Source organism: Oncorhynchus mykiss, chromosome 18 (assembly GCF_013265735.2).
Source record: "Oncorhynchus mykiss isolate Arlee chromosome 18, USDA_OmykA_1.1, whole genome shotgun sequence".
NCBI lineage: Eukaryota > Metazoa > Chordata > Actinopteri > Salmoniformes > Salmonidae > Oncorhynchus > Oncorhynchus mykiss.
Window position 1 is genome coordinate 63,410,062 of NC_048582.1, and position 23,526 is coordinate 63,433,587.

A 23,526-nucleotide genomic window follows, 5' to 3' on the forward strand; every position below is an offset into this window, starting at 1 on the left:
GACCATCCTACTGAACGCTGTAGGCCTATTAATAAGGAGGTAACACAGGCGATCCTACCGCACGCTGTAGGACTCTTATTAAGGAGGTAACACAGACCATCCTACTGAACCAGCCTAGGACTCTTATTAAGGAGGTAACAGACCGTCCTACTGAAAGCTGTAGGCCTCTTAATAAGGAGGTAACACAGACCATCCTACTGCACGCTGTAGGTCTATTAATAAGGAGGTAGCACAGACCATCCTACTGAACGCTGCTGTAGGCCTCTTAATAAGGAGGTAACACAGACCATCCTACTGAACCAGCCTAGGACTCTTATTAAGGAGGTAACAGACCATCCCACTGAACGCTGTAGGACTCTTATTAAGAAGGTAACAGACCATCCTACTGAACGCTGTAGGCCTCTTAATAAGGAGGTAACACAGACCATCCTACTGAACGCTGTAGGCCTATTAATAAGGAGGTAACAGACCATCCTACTGAACGCTGTAGGACTCTTATTAAGGAGGTAACACAGACCATCCTACTGCACGCTGTAGGCCTCTTAATAAGGAGGTAACACAGGCCATCCTACCGCACGCTGTAGGACTCTTATTAAGGAGGTAACACAGACCATCCTACTGAACCAGCCTAGGACTCTTATTAAGGAGGTAACAGACCATCCTACTGAACACTGTAGGACTCTTATTAAGGAGGTAACAGACCATCCTACTGAACCAGCCTAGGACTCTTATTAAGGAGGTAACAGACCATCCTACTGAACGCTGTAGGCCTATTAATAAGGAGGTAACAGACCATCCTACTGAACGCTGTAGGCCTATTAATAAGGAGGTAACACAGGCGATCCTACCGCACGCTGTAGGACTCTTAATAAGGAGGTAACAGACCATCCTACTGAACGCTGTAGGCCTATTAATAAGGAGGTAACACAGGCGATCCTACCGCACGCTGTAGGACTCTTAATAAGGAGGTAACAGACCATCCTACTGAACGCTGTAGGCCTATTAATAAGGAGGTAACACAGGCCATCCTACCGCACGCTGTAGGACTCTTAATAAGGAGGTAACACAGACCATCCTACTGAACCAGCCTAGGACTCTTATTAAGGAGGTAACAGACCATCCTACTGAACGCTGTAGGACTCTTAATAAGGAGGTAACACAGACCATCCTACTGAACGCTGTAGGTCTCTTAATAAGGAGGTAACACAGGCCATCCTACTGAACGCTGTAGGACTCTTAATAAGGAGGTAACACAGAGAAGAAGAATAACGGAGAGGCTTGTGTCTGTAGCATATAGCCTATTGCATTGCTGGAAGAGAGAGACTAGAGTTGTGTAGCTGAAGAAGCTAAATATTAGCTGCATATTAGGCCCCTAATTAGCTAAATACTAGCTATAAATATTTACCTGTCAAAGGTGACAGATTATGAAATGGCAGATCTGTGCGTTCCTCCAGACTGCGCCCTGTGTTCCTGGGCCCCCAAAGCTCCACTATTGATTGGGCCTAACGTTATTAGACTTAAACATTGTTCCAGGCTACAACAACACAGTGTAATGAGGAATGTATTGTAGTTATCAAGTGAGGTCACCATTATTGTCTAGGGCTGTAAGATGCTGTGATTTGACATGTATTTTATTAGGATCTCCATTAGCTCTGGCGATTGCAGAAGCTGCTCTTCCTGGGGTCCACACAGGACATCAAACATGACATGATACAGAAGAGTAATAGACAATAACAGCTCAAGGACAGAACTACATCAATTTAAAAAGTCTGTGTGTCATTGCTGTGTGTAAATCAGTGGAGGCTGCTGAGGGGAGGACAGCTCATACTAATGGCTTGAATGGAATCGATAGAATGGTATACACCACATGGAAACAATGTGGTTGATGTGTTTGATACCATTCCATTGACTCCATTCCGTCCTCCCATCAACAGCCTCCACTGGTGTATGTTGACTATTCTAAACCATTTGGAATTTTGAACACATTAATGCTTCACCTAAATAAGAAAGAAGTGATGCAGTCAGTCTCTCCTTTACTTTTAGCCAGGAGAGACTGACATGCATAGTATTGATATTACCCCTCTAATTACAGTAAAGAGCCAGATAATAATCACATAAACATCCTGTTTTGAATGCTTCATGCCAAAATAACTGCATGAAATCAAATCAAATTGTATTTCTCACATGCACCGAATACAACTGGTGTAGACGTTACAGGGAAATGCTTGCTTACGAGCCCTTCCCAACGAAGCAGTCATCTTCTCTTTTTTTGAGTTCCCAGTTGTCTTGAACGGACTGAAGAAGGAGGGGTGGGATATATCCGAGTTGTCAGTTGTTTTTGAACGCAACATTTCTACCACTGTTCTTGTTACGCGCTGGCTCACCATGTCATTTTTTAAAATTTTTTAAATTTTAACCTTTATTTAACCAGGCAAGTCAGTTAAGAACAAATTCTTATTTTCAATGACGGCCTGGGAACAGTGGGTTAACTGCCTGTTCAGGGGCAGAACGACAGATTTGTACCTTGTCAGCTCGGGGGTTTGAACTCGCAACCTTCCGGTTACTAGTCCAACGCTCTAACCACTAGGCTACCCTGCCGCCCCACTAGTGACGGGTCATTCACAAACGAACGGCTCTTTTTGAAATGCTCTATTTGGAGAACGTCGGGAACTTTAACCTCAACCCAGAGTCTCCCAGAGAGTTCACAGTCAGGCAACAAAACCCCTATCAGATCACAGCAAAGTCACAGTCTACTTGAATAGAGCAATACTCTATTATGAGGCATCAAAGCCAAAGGAACTGTATAATATTAAGAAATGCTATAGACAGAAGGAAAGTAGTGAAGAAACAAATTCAATCCATTCTAGACAACTTCCCGTACAAAATGTTTCACTGTTAAATTGAAGGTGTAAACTTGACAGTAGAAAACCTACACAGTATATTTGACCTCTGAGCTTCCCTTTAAATCTAAACATTTCAAGCAGGCAACATCAGCTCTGGCATCTTCCCCAATATTCGGGGCCAAGGACTGATCACCCCAATCCACAAAAATTGAGAGAAATTTCAACCCAATAACTACAGTGGGATATGCGTCAACAGCAACCTTGGGAAAATCCTCTGCGTTATCATTAACAGCAGATTCGTACATTTCCCCAGCAAAACAATGTACTGAGCAAATGTAAAATGTTATTCTTATCAAATTTTTATTTACCTTTATTTGATAACTAGGCAAGGTCAGTTAAGAACAAATTATTATTTTCAACGACAGCCTAGGAACAGTGGGTTAACTGCCTTGTTCAAGGGCAGAACGACAGATTTTTACCTTGTCAGCTCAGGGATTTGATCTTGCAAACTTTCAGTTTCAAGTCCAATGCTTTAACCACTAGGCTAACCACTAGGCTACGTGCAACAGCCCGTGCGACAGATCATATGACAGTCTACGTATTCACCGTGCAAACCCTAAATGACAAACAAACAAAAAACAAAATAAATGCAAAGTCTTCTCATTCTTTGTTGATTTCCAAAACGTTTTTGACTTAATTTGGCATGAGGGTCTGCTTTACAAATTGATGGAAAGTGTTGCTGGGGGAAAAATATAGAACGTCCATGTACAGAAACAACAAGTGTGCTGTTAAAAAAAACACACACTTCCTTCCACAGGGCCGTGGGGTGAGACAGGGATGCAGCTTGAGCCACACCCTCTTCAATATATATATTAACAAATTGGCGGGGGCACTAGAACAGTCTGCAGCACCCGGCCTCACCCTACTATAATCTGAAGTCAAATGTCTACTTTTTGCTGATAATCTGGTGCTTCTGTCCACAACCAAGGAGGGCCTACAGCAGCACCTAGATCTTCTGCACAGATTCTGGCAGACCTGGGCCCTGACCGTAAATCTCAGTAAGACAAAAATAATGGTCTTCCAAGAAGTGTCCAGTTGCCAGGACCACAAATATAAGTTCCATCTAGACACCGTTGCCCTAGAGCACACAAAAAAACTATACATACCTCGGCGTAAACCTCATCGCCGCAGGTAACTTCCACAAAGCTGTGAAAGAGCTGGGAGACAAGGCAAGAAGGGCATTCTATGCCATCAATATTTATGTAAAATCGACATACCAATTAGGATCTGTCTAAAAATACTTGAATCTGTTATAGAACCCATTGCCATTTCTACGGTTGTGAGGCATGAGGTCCACTCACCAACCAGGAATTCACAAAATGAGACAAATACCAAATGTATATTTGTATTTCTATCTATTAGGGATCTTCTTGAGGTCCAACACATTAATTCACTTACATTACATATAAAACAAAAGATAAAACAGTACATCATAGAACATTATTACACCACTACAAATCGACATGTAACCGTTGTGAAATGGCTAGCTAGTTAACGGGGTACGCGTTAATAGCATTTCAATCGGGGACGTCACTCGCTCTGGGACCTTGAAGTAGTTGTTCTTCTTGAGCTGCAAGGGCCACAGCTTTTGTGGAGCGATGGGTAACGATGCTTCGTGGGTGTCAGTTGTTGATGTATGCAGAGCCCAGGTTTGAGCCCAGGTAGCGGTGAGGAGAGGGACGGAAGCTATACTGTTACATACAATACAAAATGTATAATACCACCATACAACAATATTACAATGCATGCATACGTGTGTGTCTTCACAGTCCTCGCTGTTCCATAAGGTGTATTTTTACCTGTTTTTCAATCTGATTCAACTGCTTGCATACGTTACCTGATGTGGAACAGAGTTCCATGTAGTCATGTCTCTATGTAGTACTGTGTGCCTCCCATAGTCTGTTCTGAACTTGGGGATTGTGAAGAGATCTCTGGTGGCATGTCTTGGGGGTAGGCATGGGTGTTCGAGCTGTGTGCTAGTCATTTAAAAAACTTCTTAGGATAGGGTCTAGTTTCCTGAATTTCCTCCTTACTGACGTGCCCAAATTAATCAGGCCCAGAAGCCAGGATATGCATATAATTGGTAGCATTGGATAAAAAAACACTTTGAAGTTTCTAAAACTGTTAAAATATTGTCTGAGACTATAACAGAATTGATATGGCAGGCGAAAATCCAACCAGAATTTTATTTTGAGCTCCCAGGTTATTATAATGGGAACCTATTGTTTCTATGTAAATCCTTCTCCTATATTGCAATTCCTATGGCTTCCACTAGATGTCAACAGTCTTTATTCAAGGTTTCAGGCTTGTTTTTTGAAAAACAAGTTTTTGTGAGAAGAGCACCGGAACATTATCAATCTTTTGGCACGTGAGGGAGAGGTCACTCTCTAATTTTCTTTTCCTATTGAACATACTACTTTCCATATGAAATATTATCGTTTATTTACATTTTAGAGTACCTGAGGATTGGATAGAAACATTGTTTGACTTTTTGGACAATTTTAGCGGTAGCTTTTTGGACTCCTTTGTCTGCATGTTGAACAAGTGGATTACTGAAATCGATGGCGCCAACTAAACTGACTTTTTGGGATATAAAGAACGATTTATCTAACAAAACAACCATTCATGTTGTAGCTGGGACCCTTGGGATTGCAAACAGAGGAAGATCTTGAAAGGTAAGTGATTTATTTAATCGCTATTTGTGGTTTTGTGAAGCCTGTGCTGTTTGAAAAATATTTTGATGTGGGGCGCCGTCCTCAGACAATCGCATGGTATGCTTTTGCCATAAATCCTTTTTGAAATCGGACAACGCAGTTAGATTAACACAAATTTAAGATTTGTACTTGTATGTTCATGAATGTTTAATATCATGATTATTTATTTGAATTGCGCACCCTCCATTTTCACCGGATGTTGTTGGCGGTGTCGCGCTAACAGACTTCTCCCCATCTTAGCTACTGTTGTGTCAATATGTTTTGACCATGACAGTTTACAATCCAAACAGTTTAGTCACCTCAACTTGGTCAGTTTCCACATTATTCATTATGAGATGTAGTTGAGGTTTAAAGTTTAGTGAATGATTTGTCCCAAATACAATGCTTTTAGTTTTGGAAATATTTAGGACTAACTTATTCCTTGCCACCCATTGTGAAAATAACTGCAGCTCTGTGTTAAGTGTTACAGTAATTTCAGTTGCTGTAGTAGCTGACGTGTATAGTGTTGATTCATATGCATACATAGACACACTGGCTTGGCATGTTGTTAGTAAAGATTTAAAAAAGTAAGGGGCCTACAAAGCTACCCTGGGGAATTCCTGATTCTAGCTGGATTATGTTGGAGAGGCTTCAATAAAATAACACCCTTTGTGGTCTTTTAGACAAGTAACTCCTTATCCACAATATAGCAGGCGGAGTAAAGCCATAACACATACATTTTTCCAGCAGCAGACTATGATCGATAATGTCAAAAGTTGCATTGAAGTCTAACAAAAGACAGCCCCCACAGGCCTCCAGAGTGGTGCAGCGGTCCAAGGCACTGCATCACAGTGCTTGAAGTATCACAACAGCCCCGGGCTCGATCCCAGGCTGTGTCACAGCCAGTCATAAACCGGGAGACCCATATGGTGGCGTAAAATTGGCTCAGCATAATCCGGGTTAGTGGAGGGTTTGGCCGCCAGGGATTTCCCTGTCCCATCGCGCTCTAGTGACTCCTTGTGGTGGGCCGGGGCGCCTGCAAACTGACCTAGGACGCCAGTTGTACAGTGTTCCTTCCGACACATTGCTGTGTCAAGAAGCAGTGTGGCTTGGCAGGGTCGCGTTTTGGAAGACGCATGGCTCTCGACCTTCGCCTCTCCCGAGTCTGTATTGAAGTTGCAGCGATGGGACAAGACTGTAACTACCAATTAGATATCATAAAATTGGTGGAAAAAAGGGGGATTTTTGAAAAAATTAAATATAATAATAATAATGAATTTAGGATGTAACACAAAATGTAGAATAAGTCAAGGGGTATGAATACTGTGTGTGTGTATGCATGCCTATGTGTGGGAATGCACCCTGTATGTTTTCTCTAAGGAGAGCTAGACAGATGACATGTACACAGCCTCCACAACCTGCCAACATAATTAAAACCGGATATTATAATTGGTGTGTGCATGACCATTTAGCCTGCTCATCTTCTTTTCTAAATCCAGAAGAGGTCTTAAATTCCCAACCACCTTAACTCCTAATAACTGTGGCTTTGTCCCAAATGACACCCTGTTGCCTACATAGTGCACTACTTTTAACCAGAGACCTATGGGCCCTGGGCAAATGTCCTGCACTACTTAGGGAATAGGGCACCATTTGGGACACATCATGTTATTCATGCAGATCCTACAGGAGCAGGCATCATCCCTATGCCCCGGGTTGCCGGAAGCTGTTCTTTGCGTAATCTCTGAAGCGACATAAAAAAATATGTTCTTAATTAGGCATAATGTAATAGCTCGGAATGAAATAATATCATCACCATGCTAGAACAACTAGAATACAGTGCTACAAAAATATGAGCCATGACTTATTAGACAGAGGGATGATATGAAATGCATTGGCTGAAATAGTAATGTATAGTTCCATCCAATCTAAGCAGTGTTTGTGTGTGACAGTGACTAAACAACCTCAATAAACTTCCAACTATACTCAATACCAGGGATGAGCAACTGACTGCAAGAACCCCAAACAGATATTAGATTTCACTAAAACCTAACCACTTAAAACCTTGCTTACATTTGTATACAATCACGTTTCTCTCTATTATAAATCACTTGGAGCGGATTTGCTGGTGTTTTTACATTCTTGTATGTTCAACAACGAAAATTCTCAAAAAAATTACAATAATAATATTTTTTTGTTCTGATATCTTGGGGGGACAAATAAAACCACCCACTGGCCTCCAGTTGGGAAAACCCTGTTCTACACGCTGCCTTAATAGCACAATTGCTTCCCTATGAATCATCCAGCCTGGTTGCTTACAAGAAACGTAGATGGGTGGATTCTTTTGAGGCTGGAAAGAACTGATAGCTGCCCTCAAGACAGACAGGACTGTCATACATCCTGAGTGTGTCTCTGACATGCTGTTCATCAGCCCCTGGACCCTCCAGACTAGAGCGGACCTGTGTTGGAACTGGCTGTCTGAAAGCCATCAACCATCAGCCCGCATGGGGAAGCAGCAGCGTTAGGCTTCCTCTCATCTCCAGATCTACTGTTTAGGGCAGAGCTGAGAAGCCTACAGACCCATGGCCCCTCCAGTACCAGACCATGGCTCCTCCAGTATCAGACCATGGCCATCCAGTACCAGACCATGGCCATCCAGTACCAGACCATGGCCATCCAGTATCAGACCATGGCCATCCAGTATCACACCATGGCTATCCAGTACCAGACCCAATGGCTCCTCCAGTATGACCATGACTCCTCCAGTATCAGACCCATGGCTCCTCCAGTACCAGATCATTGCCATCCAGTACCAGACCATGGCCATCCAGTATCAGACCATGGCTCCTCCAGTATGACCATGGCTCCTCCAGTATGACCATGGTTCCTCCAGTACCAGACCCATGGCTCCTCCAGTATCAGGCCATGGCTCCCCAAGTATCAGACCCATGGCTCCTCCAGTATGACCATGGCTCCTCCAGTATCAGACCATGGCCATCCAGTACCAGACCCCATGGCTCCTCCAGTACCAGACCATGGCCATCCAGTACCAGACCACGGCTCCTCCAGTATGACCATGGCTCCCCCAGTACCAGACCCCATGGCTCCTCCAGTACCAGACCATGGCTCCTCCAGTATCAGACCATGGCCATCCAGTACCAGACCATGGTCATCCAGTACCAGACACCATGGCGCCTCCAGTATCAGACCATGGCCATCCAGTACCAGACCCCATGGCTCCTCCAGTACCAGACCTATGGCTCCTCCAGTATCAGACAATGGCCATCCAGTACCAGACCCCATGGCTCCTCCAGTACCAGACCCATGGCTCCTCCAGGACCAGACCATGGCTCCTCGAGTATGACCATGGCTCCTCCAGTATGACTATGTCTCCTCCAGTATCAGACCATGGCCATCCAGTACCAGACCCCCATGGCTCCTCCAGTACCAGACCATGGCTCCTCCAGTACCAGACCCCATGGCTCCTCCAGTATCAGACCCATGGCTCCTCCAGTATGACCATGGCTCCTCCAGTATGACCATGACTCCTCCAGTACCAGACCATGGCTCCTCCAGTATCAGACCCCATGGCTCCTCCAGTATCAGACCATGGCTCCTCCATTATGACCATGGCTCCTCCAGTACCAGACCACGGCTCCTCCAGTATGACCATGGCTCCTCCAGTACCAGACCCCATGGCTCCTCCAGTACCAGACCATGGCTCCTCCAGTATCAGACCATGGCTCCTCCAGTATGACCATGGCTCCTCCAGTATGACCATGGTTCCTCCAGTATGCCCATGGCTCCTCCAGTATCAGACCATGGCTCCTCCAGTATGACCATGGCTCCTCCAGTACCAGACCATGGCTCCTCCAGTATGACCATGGCTCCTCCAGTACCAGACCATGGCTCCTCCAGTATCAGACCCATGGCCCCTCCAGTATCAGAGCCAGACTAGAGTGGAACAGTGTTTGGCCTGGCTCGGTCTGGCTGCCCGATAGCCATCAGCCTTCAATCAGTGTGGGGTTCATTAGTAGAGCGTGTGTCTCTAGCTCCGCTGTCTCAGAGCTCAGGTGAAGGGAAGAGAGGACCTTGTGTTGAGCCATCAGTGGTGCTCACCACTCTACTCATCTCTGTGTCAGGGTGTATGACAGGGACTACGATACAATTACCCCTGTTAAGAGTATACAAAACATACACTGAGTATGTTTTCTATGCTCAGTGTATATTCCATTCCAGTGACTTTCAGTCATGCGTCTCTGTATATCTCTTTTTCATCTGTCTCTCTTATCTCTCACACTCTTTTTGTCTCTGCATCTCTAGCTATGTGTCTCTCTCTCTCTCTCTCTCTCTCTCCCTCTCTCCCTCTCTGTGTCACTTAATGTACAACTTGAGGCTCCTGAGAATACAATGAGAGCACAAAAGCAATATTTTAAATTATATTTGAAGGCTGCATAGCCAGTGTGCTAGCAGGCTACAGTAGAGAGTATTGATTTAAAAATAGATATGAAAACCAAGTGGATGTGAGTAGATGTAAAATGATCTAACAAAGCAACAATCCGTGTCACATGGACTAGTGCAGGCCTTCTTCCGCACTGCACCCAGAAACCAGCCGCACCAATGTGTTGGAAGAAACACCAGATGTCACTGCACTGCACTGCATGAGGCCTGGCACAGGAGTCATTAGCGCACAATGGGAGAAGGGCAACCCTCCCGGCCAAACCATCCCATAACCTGGACCATTGTTCACCACCCCGTCAGTCTCCAGAGCCTGGACTTGAACACAGAATCTCTAGTGGCACAGCTAGCATTGTAGTACCTTAGACCATTGAGCCACTCAGGAGGCCCTGAGTGCACTGCTTTTAATCAGAACCTCATAGGACTCTGGTCAAAAGTAGTGCACTATGTAGGGAATAGGGTGCCATTTGGGACGCAGAACATACTAGAACAAAAGTTTATCATTGCTCTACCTATCTGGTTCAATTCACCATGAAAAACAGTTATGAATTCCACTGTTCTCTCTGGAGGGGCCATAGGATTAAATGACGCTAAAACGTAATCATATTTTCACACCCGCAATAACTTGACAGCCACACACACTAAGCCTTTGTATTACGGCTGTTCACTATCACTGGAGTCCTGATAAAAATGTCAATAACAGATGTTTTTTAGCATTCAATATCTTACTGCAATAGCACACTTTTAGCATCTTTTAGGGTGGGTCAATTAAACGATCAGCAAACGGCATAATTTCAACTATAAATCATTAGATGTTTCAATTTTCGTAGACGCTGTTATCCAGAGCGATATTTTCATCTTTTGTTAACGGTGTAATTAAAGTTGTTAAATTCCTGCATAAAATGGGTCTTATGCCACCTCCTGGTGAATTAGTGTGTTTACATTGTTTAATACACTCAGTGATAAAGGTAGGGGATTATGGGTAATCCACAGCAGATTTATGGAGAATTGCTGCTGGTGAGTTGAAAATTGAATGGTCCCGGGATAGAAATGTATAAAGTTGACATTTCATCATGAAATCCACCTTTTACATCGTACATTAGCAATTTATGTTATTAGTATCTACTGTTGTTGGTTTGGCGTCAAATAAGCCACTCTTTATATGTTATTTGCCCAATTTCAGTTTGCCATGTGGGTTTTATGCTAAAGTTGCCTCTTTGAAGTTAGTAGTCACTAAAATTGGCAGTAATAAAGCCTCTCTTGAAAAAGCCAAACCTTGACCCAGAAAATATAAAAAACTATCGGCCTATATCAAATATCCCAATCCTCTCAAACATTTTAGAAAAAGCTGTTGAGCAGCCACTCACTGCCGTCCTGAAGACTAACAGTGTATATGAAACGCTGGTTTAGATCTTATCTGTCGGAACGATATCAGTTTGTCTCTGTGGATGTTTGTCCTCTGTAAATTTTGGTGTTCTTCAAGGTTCCGTTTTAGGACCTCTATTGTTTTCACTATATATTTTACCTCTTGGTGATGTCATTTGGAAATATAATGTTAACTTTCACTGCTATGCAGATGATACACAGCTGTACATTTCGATGAAACATGGTGAAGCCCCAAAATTACCCTCCCTGGAAGCCTGTGTTTCAGACATAAGGAAGTGGATGGCAGCAAATGTTTTACTTTTAAACTCGAACAAAACAGAAATGCTAGTTCTAGGTCCCAAGAAACAAATAAATATTCTGTTGGATCTGACAAGTAATCTTGATGGTTGTACAGTTGTCTCAAATTAAATTGTGATAGACGTTGCTCTGGACCCTGATCTCTCTTTTGATGAACATATCAAGACTGTTTCAAGGACAGCTTTTTTCCATCTACGAAAGATTGCAAAAATCGGACACTTTCTGTCCAAAAATGGTGCAGAAAAATGTATCCATGCTTTTGTCACTTCTAGAATAGACTACTGCAATGTTCTACTTTCCAGCTTCCCAGATAAAGCACTAAATAAACTTCAGTTAGTGCTAAACACGGTTTCTAGAATCTTGACTAGATCTAAAAAATGTGATCATATTACCTCAGTGCTAGCCTCTCTACACTGGCTTCCAGTTAATGCTAGGGCTGATTTCAAGGTTTTATTGCTACAAAGCATCACATGGGCTTGCTCCTCCCTATCTTTCCGATTTGGTCCTGCCGTACATACTTACACGCACGCTACGATCACAAGACGTAGGCCTCTTTATTGTCCCTAGAATTTCTAAGCAAACAGCTGCAGGAAGGGCTTTCACCCATAGAGCTCTATTTTTATGGAATAGTCTGCCTACCCATGTGAGAGACGCAGACACGGTCTCAACCTTGAAGTTTTTATTGGAGACTCCTCTCTTCAGTAGGTCCTATGATTGACTGTAGTCTGGTTTACTGGTGTTCTTCCATACTTTCCCTAGGAGTGAATGCGTCACTTGAGTGGATTGAATCTCTGACGTGATCTTCCTGTCCGGGTTGGCGCCCCCCTCGGGTTTGTGCCGTGGGGGAGATCTTCGTGGGTAATAAGTTGGTGGTTGAAGATATCCCTCTAGTGGTGTGGTGGCTGTGCTTTGGCAAATCAAATCAAATCAAATGTATTTATATAGCCCTTCGTACATCAGCTGATATCTCAAAGTGCTGTACAGAAACCCAGCCTAAAACCCCAAACAGCAAGCAATGCTGGTGTAGAAGCACAGGAGGGGTTATATTCTGTCTGTTTGGCCCTGTCTGGGGGTATAGTCAGACGGGGCCACAGTGTCTCCTGACCCCACCTGTCTCAGCCTCCAGTAATTATACTGCAATAGTTTATGTGTCGGGGGGCTAGGGTCAGTCTGTTATATCTGGAGTATTTATCATGTCTTATGTGCGTCTGAATTTAAGTATACTCTAATTCTCTCTTTCTCTTCTCTCGGAGGACCTGAGCCCTAGAACCATGCCTCAGGACTACCTGGCCTGATGAGTCCTTGCTGTCCCCAGTCCACCGGGTTGTGCTGCTGCTCCAGTTTCTGCCTGCGGCTATGGAACTCTGACCTGTTCACCGGACGTGCTACCTTGTCCCGGACCTGCGTTTTCGACTCTCTCGCTCTCTCTCTCTCTCTCTAACGCACCTGCTGTCTAACTCTGAATGATCGGCTATGAAAAGCCAACTGACATTTACTCCTGAGGTGCTGACATGTGGAACCCTCTACAACCACTGTGATTATTATTATTTGACCCTGCTGGTCATCTATGAACGTTTGAACATCTTGGCACAGCCAGAAGAGAACTGGTCACCCCTCAGAGCCTGATTCCTCGCTAGGTTTCTTCCTAGGTTCCTGTCATTCTAGGGAGTTGTTCCTAGCTACCGTGCTTCTACATCTGCATTGCTTGCTGTTTGGGGTTTTAGGCTGGGTTTCTGTATAGCACTTTGTGACATCGGCTGATGTTAAAAGGGCTTTATAAATTAATGTGATTGTTTGAGTAGCTAACTTGAAAATGCATATTTTTTAGGAGAGCTATTTATATCCCGTTGACAACTCATCATTTTTATGTAACCTGGCAAGTCAGTTAAGAACAAAGTCTTATTTACAATGGCGGCCTACCCCAGATGACGCTGGGCCAATTGTGACCCGCCCAATCACGGACAGATGTGATGCAGCTTGGATTCAAACCAGGTACTGCAGTGAAGCCTCTGTACTGATATGTAGTGTCTTAGACCCCTGTGCAACTCGGGAGCCCAATCATACTGTGTGTGTCTCATGATTGCAGGTAATTTATGGTGCGTAAAGTATACGTTTTATACATTAATGAGCACCAGCTAGCAGCGTATTAGCCTGGTTTTGTTAGCATAGAAAAACATGTGGAACATTCAAGTAATTTTTCAGGTTCGTTTAATATATTTTGAATACTAAAATGGATGATAGTTTACTCCTTATTTTGTGGATATGAGATTACACATCTAAACAATATATTTTTTTTATAGTAAATTAGGAATTGTTAAATCCACTACACGATCACAATGACTTTGGTAGACATTTCAATTTTTCTTTTGTTAGTATATTATAGAGCAGATCTGTGAAAGCGCTATTTATAGCCTGTCGACTACTCATCATTCATCCATACTGTGTGTTTCCATTGATTGCAACTTTGGAAATAAATGAACTACACATCCATTACTCCTTCCTGTGTTGACTCACTTACACACTGGTTGTTAGGAATTTTATGTATAATGACTAAACAATATCTACATTTAAATAGAACTATAACTAATTAAACTCTACCCTGTTTTACAATATCTGATTAATAAATGTTAGTTCCTAAGAAAGAGGTTATATAGCATGGATACGGGGTAATTGGTAATGATAACCATTGTGAAGGAAGGAATGTTTGTGTGTGTGTCTTAAGTAAGCAAAGAGGGTCATTAACCTATGTTTGAACCGACTCAATTATAACTCTGTGGCGATCAAATAAGACAGCGAGAGCCTCTCCAGGTTTTCCGTATCTGGAACTGTCTGCTAAAGTGGTAATAAATTATGGTGAGACTTCAGGAGTTAATCCAGTTATATTGTGTGTCATGTATGTGCGCTGGTGAGTTGGAATTAACTTTTGAACCTGCTTTGTCCTGATCGAGAGGAGGAAGGACATTTTAAAACCTATGACGTCATATTTGATATATAAACTGTTGTACAGGCTTCTATGAGCAGCGCGCTCTGAGAATAAATGCTATTGTCTAATTTTGATAAGACTGGTCTCTGTCTAACTATCTACATTGTTCAGTCCAAAATTACTTTTGAATTCTGGCATGGAAATCATGTCTTTAGTTTTCCATGTGGAACAAGTTTTCAGTGACTTCTGAAAAGTTATCCAAGGATTGTTTCATAAGGTTGTCTTTTTAGGGAGTGATATTGGTTCTTGTAGAATACGTTTCACTTTCACCCATATTGTTATTATGTTCTTTATGAAGTTGTTCATGTTCTTAGCTTTATCCTTTGAAAACAGACATGTAAAACAACTGTGGCAATGTTCATGCACATTTTCACTAGTGCATTTTGCTATATGTCACAAGTACAGCCTTAGGTTGTGAGTTAATACAAAAGGAAAGTTTAAAACCACCCTCAGACTTAGGAACATTTTTTACTTTCTTTTTTATTCTATGAGATATATTTGCCCATATAAAGTCTGTTATGACCGAGTATACTTTTTGAAAGAATGTCTTTGGTGGGGTAATTGGTATTACAGAAAACAAATGCAAAAACTTTGGCAAGCATGCCATTCTAAAGAGGTTTATTCAACCTGTATGATTTTTATGAAGAGTATTTAAGAGCATTTAATTAGATCTGCTTTCATATTGTTGAGTAAATGGAATAAAAGTTATCTTTTACACGGTAATTTTATAACCTGAGATTTTTGAGTATTCAGAAAATATATTTAGCAAAGAGGCCAGTTTCATTATCGGTCAGGTATATCAGGAGATCATTTGCAAATACGTTTAGTTTATATTAGGGCTGACCCCATTTGGTTGACTGTTTGGTCGATAAGCTGTTGGTTAAACATGATTTCTTTAGTCGAGCAGTAGCAAAATATATATATATATTCATAGTGTCTGACATGCCGGATTCGCGCCTGTCTGAGTGGACTAATCTAATGGAGGCCGTGGGGATGGCACAGACGTGCTACTAAATTATACATGGTTATATTAGGTAAGAACAATGGTGCCACACTAATAAAAAAAGTATTATTTGATAACAAATTTGCTATCTCCCGTGTTGGATAGCGGTCGCTGTCCACAGTTCTGAAACATCAGTGCGCTATTGAATAGACTATGTTGCTATGTGCATAATAGCAAAGTTAACCAGCATATTGGTGTTGAGAACAATGTGGTGGAGGCAGCAGTGAAGGTAGGAAAAGAGAAAACAGCCCTTGCCTCAATTGTCTAAGAAAAGTGAGGAGAGAAGAAACGCCAACTTAATTAGGTCTATCATCAACTGTTAAATGTGCCTGCCTTTATAAATCATCTATATCTATATCTGGGGGTAGAAGTTGTTTAGAAGCTTCTTGGACCAAGACTTGGTGCTCCGGTGCCGCTTGCCATGCAGTAGCAGAGATAAAAGTCTATGACTAGGGTGGCTGGGGCCATTGATAATTTTTATGGCCTTCCTCTGACACCACCTGGTATAGAGGTCCTGGAAGGCTGTAAGCTTTTCCCCAGTTATGTACTGGGCTGTACGCACTACCCTCCGTAGTGCCTTGCGGTCAGAGGCCGAGCAGTTGCCATACTAGGCAGTGATGCTCTCGATGGTGCAGCTGTAGAACTATTTGAGGAACTGAGGACCCATGCCAAATCTTTTCAGTCTCTTGAGGGGGAATAGGTTTTGTCGTGCCCTCTTCACGACTGTCTTAGTATGCTTGGACCATGTTAGTTTGTTGGTGATGTGGACACCACGGAACTCAACCTACTCAACTACAGCAGAATGGGGGCGTGCTCGGTCCTCTTTTTCGTGTAGTCCACAATAATTTCCTTTGTCTTGATCACGTTGAGGGAGAGGTTGTTGTCTTGGCATCACACGACCAGGTCTCTGACCTCCTCCCTGTGGGCTGTCTCGTCGTTGTCGATGATCAGGCCTACCACTGTTGTGTCATTGGCAAACTTGATGATGGTTTTAGAGTCGTGCCTGGCCATGCAGTCATGAGTGAACAGGGAGTACAGGAGAGGGTGAGCACGCACACCTGACGGGCCCTTGTGTTGAGGATCAGCGTGGCGGATGTGTTGTAACCTACCCTTACCACCTGGAGGCAGCCCGTCAGGAAGTCCAGGATCCAGTTGCAAAGGGAGGTGTTTTGTCCCAGGGTCCTTAGCTTATTGATGAGCTTTGATGGCACTATGGTGTTGAACGCTGAGCTGTAGTCAATGAATAGCATTCTCACATAGGTGTTCCTTTTGTCCAGGTGGGACAGGGCACTGTGGAGTGCAATAGAGATTGCATCATCTGTGGATCTGTTAGGGCGGTGTACAAATTGGAGTGGGTCTAGGGTGTCTGGGATAATGGTGTTGATGTGAGCCATGACCAGCCTTTCAAAGCACTTCATTGCTACAGATGTGAGTGCTACGGGTCGGTAGTCATTCAGGCAGATTACCTTAGTATTCTTGGGCACAGGGACTATGGTTTTGGGCACAGGGACTGTTGGCATTACAGACTCGGACAAGTAGACGTTGAAAATGTCATTGAAGACACTTGCCAGTTGGTCAGCACATGCTCGCAGTACACGTTCTGGTAATCCGTCTGGCCTTGCGGCCTTGTGAATGTTGACCTGTTTTAAGGTCTTACTCACTTCGGCTGAAGAGAGGGTGATCACACAGTCTTCCGGAACAGCTGGGGCTCTCATGCATTGTTCCGTGTTATTTGGCTCGAAGCGAGCATAGAAGTAGTTTAGCTCATCTGGTAGGCTCGTGTCACTGGGCAGCTCTCGGCTCTGCTTCCCTTTGTAGTCTGTAATGGCAAGCCACGCCACATCCGACGAAAATGTATTATGTAATTATTGTACCAGACCACCAGAGCACAGACAACAAGACAGTGAGAGCGATTAGCTTAGTTTATGGAGTTAAATGGTTGTGTGTATTCTGGGTACAGACAGGGACACATGTGAACAGTATAAGACAAAACGTTGGCTCCGATTCTACTTCTAAACAGTTGAAGCCCAGGGAATGAGAGAATGAGAAGACAAAAGGGGGTAAGAGGGAGGGAAGGAGCAAACCGTTTCTGGTGACACAGAAGTCACCACAGAACAAGGTCAGGGAGATAGCTACCAGGGACTAACACACTGAATGTTAAACCACATACTGAAACAACAATACACACATTTAGGCTATGCAGGACGCAAATGCCAAAGTGACTTTAATGTGATCTATGGCACTGATGTGGAGTGGTGTGGGAGTTTATTTGACAAAAACTATCCTAGATCACTACTCCTAGTCTAAGGGGCTTGATCCGTATGGCCCCAGGTCCCCAGTATCTATCTATCTATCTATCTATCTAGCTATCTATCTACAGTGCATTCGGAAAGTTATAGCCTTATTATAAAATTAATTAAATTGTTTGTTTTTCTCATCAATCTACACAAAATTACAAAGCAAAAACAGGTTTTGAGAAATGTTTGCAAATGTTTTAAAATATAATAAACTGCAATATCATATTTACTTACGTAAGTTATCAGACCCTTTACTCAGTATCTTGTTGAAGCACCTTTGGCAGTGATCACAGCCTCTAGTCTTATTGGGTATGACGCTACAAGCTTGGCACACGAGTATTTTGAAAGTTTCTCTCATTCTTCACTGCAGATCCTCTCAAGCTCTGTCAGGTTGGATGGGGAGAATCAATGCACAGCTATTTTCAGGTCTCTCCAGAGATGTTCGATCGGGTTCAAGTCCGGGCTCTAGCTGGGCCACTCAGCTAGAGACCATTTAGAGACCTGTCCCGAAGCCACTCCTGTGTTGTCTTGGCTGTGTGCTTAGGGTCGTTGTCCTGTTGGAAGGTGAAACTTCGCCCCCAATTAAAAGGTCCTGAGCTCTCTGGGTTTCATCAAGGATCTCTCTGTACTTTACTCCGTTCATCTTTCCCTCTATCCTGACTAGTCACCCAGTCCCTGCCACTGAAAAACATCCCCACAGAATAATGCTACCACCACCATGCTTCACCGTAGGGATGGTGCAAGGTTTCCACCAGACGTGATGATTGGCATTCAGGACAAAGATTTCAATCTTGGTTTTCATCAGACCAAATAATCTTGTTTCCAAGAAGGCTGTCATGTGCCTTTTACTGAGGAGTGGCTTACGTCTGGCCACTCTACCATAAAGGCCTGATTGGTGGAGTGCTGCAGAGATGGTTGTCCTTCTGGAAGGTTCTCTCATCTCTACAGAGGAATTCTGAAGCTCTGTCAGAGTTACCATCGGGTTCTTGGTCACCTCCCTGATCAAGGCCCTCCACCCCTGATTGCTCAGTTTGGCTGGGCGGCCAGCTCTATGAAGAGTCTTGGTGGTTCCAAACTTCTTCCATTTAAGAATGATGGAGTCCACAGTGTTCTTGGGAACCTTCAATGCTGCATAAATATTTTGATACCCTTCCCCAGATCTGTGCCTCGACATAATCCTGTCTCGGAGCTCTACAGACAATTTCTTCGACCTCACGGCTTGTTTTTTGTGCTGACATGTACTGTCAACTGTGGGACCTTATATAGACAAGTATGTGCCTTTTCAAATCCTGTCCAATCAATTGAATTTACCACAGGTGGACTCCAATCGTCATCTCAAGGATGATCAATGGAAACAGGACGCACCTGAGAATGCATTTAATGCATTTGCAAAAATGTCTAAATTTGTTTTCACTTTGTCATTATGGGGTATTGTGTGTAGATTGCTGAGGATTTGATTTATTTAATCAATTTTAGAATTTGTCTGTAACATTACAAAATGTGGAAAAAGTAGATTAAATAAATAAAATCCTCAGCAATCGACACAATACCCCATAATGGCAAAGCGAATGTATTAAATGTATGATGGCAAAGCAAATGTATTAAAAGCTTAAAAGACAAATACTTTCAAAATCTGTCTATCTGTCTGTCCACCTACCCACCCAGCCAGCAGACAATATGGTCAAACATATCCAGGTCAAAATGAGATAGCTCTTTTAGCAAACTGCACCAATATTCAAATCACTACTCAAGTACAACATTTCTATGGAGACAATTAGTTTTGATTTGTCCGACAAACAATATTGTCATATGATCCTAAATCATTATACTAACGTATAACAACTCCATTACTACTGTCGTATAAGAATACCATTACTACTAGCGTATAAGAACTCCATTAACACTGTCGTATAAGAACTCCATTACTATTGGCGTGTAATAACCCCAATACTACTGGCCTACAATAACTTCATTACTACTGGAGTATATGAACTCAATTACTACTAGCATATAAGAACTCCATTAACACTGTCGTATAAGAACTCCATTACTACTGGCGTACAATAACCCCAATACTACTGGCCTATAATAACTCCATTACTACTGGCGTATATGAACTCCATTACTACTGGCGTATATGAACTCCATTACTACTTGCATATACGAACTCCATTACTTATGGTGCATGTGAAGTCCATTAGCACAGGTGTATGCAAACTCCATTACTAATGGCGTATACAAAGTACATTACGACTGTTGTATAACAACTCCATTACTACTGACATATACAAACTCCATTACTACATGTGTATAAGAACTTAATTACTACTGGCGTATAAAAATCCATTACAATGCTGTACAAGAACTCCATTATACTGGCGTATAAGAACTCCATTACTTCTGCCGTATATGAACTCTATCATACTGGTGTTTAAGAACACCATTACTACTGGCGTATAAGAACTCCAAATAATACTGGCCTATAAGAACTCCATTACTCCTGAACTATAAGAACTCCATTACTACTGGCGTAGAAGAACTCAATTAATACTGGCATATAAGATCTCCATTACTACTGGTGTATAAGAACTTCACTACTACTGGCGTATACGAACTCCATTATACTGGCCTAAAATAACTCCATTGCTACTGGCCTATAAGAAGCCCATTACTACTGGCCAATAATAACTCCATTACTCCTGGCCTATAAGAACTCCATTACTCCTGGCGTAGAAGAACTCAATTATTACTGGCGTATAAGAACTCCATTATACTGGTGTATAAGAACTCCATTACTACTGGCATATAAGATCTCCATTACTACTGGTGTATAAGAACTTCACTACTCCTGGCGTAGAAGAACTCAATTATTACTGGTGTCACGCCCTGGTCGAGGTATTTTGTGTTTATCTTCATTTATTTGGTCAGGCCAGGGTGTGGCATGGGTTTTTGTATGTGGTGTGTTTTGTCCTGGGGTTTTGTTAGGTATTGGGTTTGTGGTTTAGTGGGGTTCTCTAGCAAAGTCTATGGCTGTCTGAATTGGTTCTCAATCAGAGGCAGGTGATTATCATTGTCTCTGATTGGGAGCCATATTTAGTCAGTCATATTCTTTGAGTGTTTCGTGGGTGATTGTTCATGTCACTGTGTTCGTTTGCACAAGATATGCTGTTTCGGTTTTCACGTTAAGTTTTTTTGTTTTTGTATAGTTCGTGTTTTTGTCTTCATTAAAGATGTATCGAACAAACCACGCTGCATTTTGGTCCGCTCCTCTATCAACAGACGAACGCCGTTACAGAATCACCCACCTCAACAGGACCAAGCGGCGTGGTGACAGGCGGCGGCAGCAGGAGCAGCGAAAGGAGGAATGGACATGGGAAGACGTCTTGGATGGCAAGGGCTGTTACACTTGGGAGGAGATACTAGCTGGAAGAGATCGCCTCCCATGGGAACAGGTGGAGGCACTTAGGAGAACAGAGGCAGTTGGAGAGAGGAGCCGGCGATACGAGGGAACACGGTTGGCAAGGAAGCCCGGAGTCAGCCCCAAAAATGGGGGGGGCTCACAGGGAGTATGGCTATGCCAGGTAGGAGACCTGCGCAAACTCCCTGTGCTTACCGGGGGGCTGGAGAGACCGGGCAGGCACCGTGTTATGCTGTGGTGCGCACGGTGTCTCCAGTGCGGGTGCATAGCCCGGTGCGGTACATTCCAGCTCAGCATATCGGCCGGGCTAGAGTGAGCGTCGAGCCAAGTGCCATGAAGCCGGCTCTACACATCTGGTCCCCAGTGCGTCTCCTTGGGCCGGCTTACATGGCACCAGCCTTGCGCACGGTGTCTCCGGTTCGCCTGCATAGCCCAGTGCGGGCTATTCCACCTCGCCGCACTGGCAGGGCGACCGGGACCATTAAACCGGGTAAGGTTGGGCAGGCTAGGTGCTCAAGAGCTCCAGTGCGCCTGCACGGTCCGGTCTACCCAGTACCACCTCCACACCCCAGCCCTCCGGTAGCAGCTCCCCGCACCAGGCTTCCTGTGCGTGTCCTCGGCCCAGTACCACCAGTGCCAGCACCACGCATCAGGCCTACAGCGCGCCTCGCCTGTCCAGCGCTGCCAGAGCCTTCCTCCTCTTCAGCGCTGCCGGAGTCTCCCGCCTGTTTAGCGCTGCCAGAGCCTTCCGCCTCTACAGCGCTGCCGGAGTCTCCCGCCTGTTCAGAACTGCCAGTCTGGTGTATAAGAACTCCATTACTACTGGCATATAAGATCTCCATTACTACTGGTGTATAAGAACTTCACTACTCCTGGCGTAGAAGAACTCAATTATTACTGGTGTCACGCCCTGGTCGAGGTATTTTGTGTTTATCTTCATTTATTTGGTCAGGCCAGGGTGTGGCATGGGTTTTTGTATGTGTTGTGTTTTGTCCTGGGGTTTTGTTAGGTATTGGGTTTGTGGTTTAGTGGGGTTCTCTAGCAAAGTCTATGGCTGTCTGAATTGGTTCTCAATCAGAGGCAGGTGATTATCGTTGTCTCTGATTGGGAGCCATATTTAGTCAGCCATATTCTTTGAGTGTTTCGTGGGTGATTGTTCATGTCACTGTGTTCGTTTTCACAAGATAGGCTGTTTCGGTTTTCACGTTATGTTTTTTTTGTTTTTGTATAGTTCGTGTTTTTGTCTTCATTAAAGATGTATCGAACAAACCACGCTGCATTTGGTCCGCTCCTCTATCAACAGACGAACGCCGTTACAACTGGCATATAAGATCTCCATCACTACTGGTGTATAAGAACTTCACTACTACTGGCGTATATGAACTCAATTATACCGGCATAAAATAACTCCATTACTACTGGTGTATAAGAACTCCATCATACTGGTGTATAAGAACTCCATTACTACTGATGTATATGAACTCAATTACTACTGTTGTATAATAACTCCATTTCTACTGGCCTATAAGAACTCCATTACTAATGTCGAATAAGAACTCCATTACTACTGGCGTATAACAACTCCATTACTACTGGCGTATAACAACTCCATTACTACTGGAGATTACAAACTCCATTACTACTGGAGATTACAAACTCCATTACTGGTGTATAAGAACTCCATTTCTACTGGCGTATACAAACTCTATTACTACTGACGTGGAAGATCTCCATTACCCCTGGCGTATAGTAACTCCATTACCACTGGCCTATCAGAACTCCATTATAATGGTGTATAAGAAGTCCATTACTACTGGCGCATAATAACTCCTTTACTACTGGCGCATAATAACTCCATTACTACTGATGTATAAGAACTCCATTACTACTGGAGAATACAAACTCCATTACTACTAGCCTATAATATCTCAATTATTACTGGTGTATAAGAACTTCATTACTACTGGCCTATAAGAACTCCATTACTACTCACGTATAAGAACTTCATTACTACTGGCGTATAAGAACTCCATTGCTCCTGGCCTGTAAGAACTCCATTACTACTGGCCTAAAATAACTCAATTATTACTG

General features: G+C 43.3%; 1 protein-coding gene across 1 annotated transcript in view; it reads right to left on the reverse strand.

Moving 5' to 3' along the window:
- csmd3b (CUB and Sushi multiple domains 3b) overlaps positions 1-23,526 on the reverse strand; it is an 826,488-nt gene that overhangs the window by 476,827 nt on the left and 326,135 nt on the right. The window lies entirely within an intron of this gene.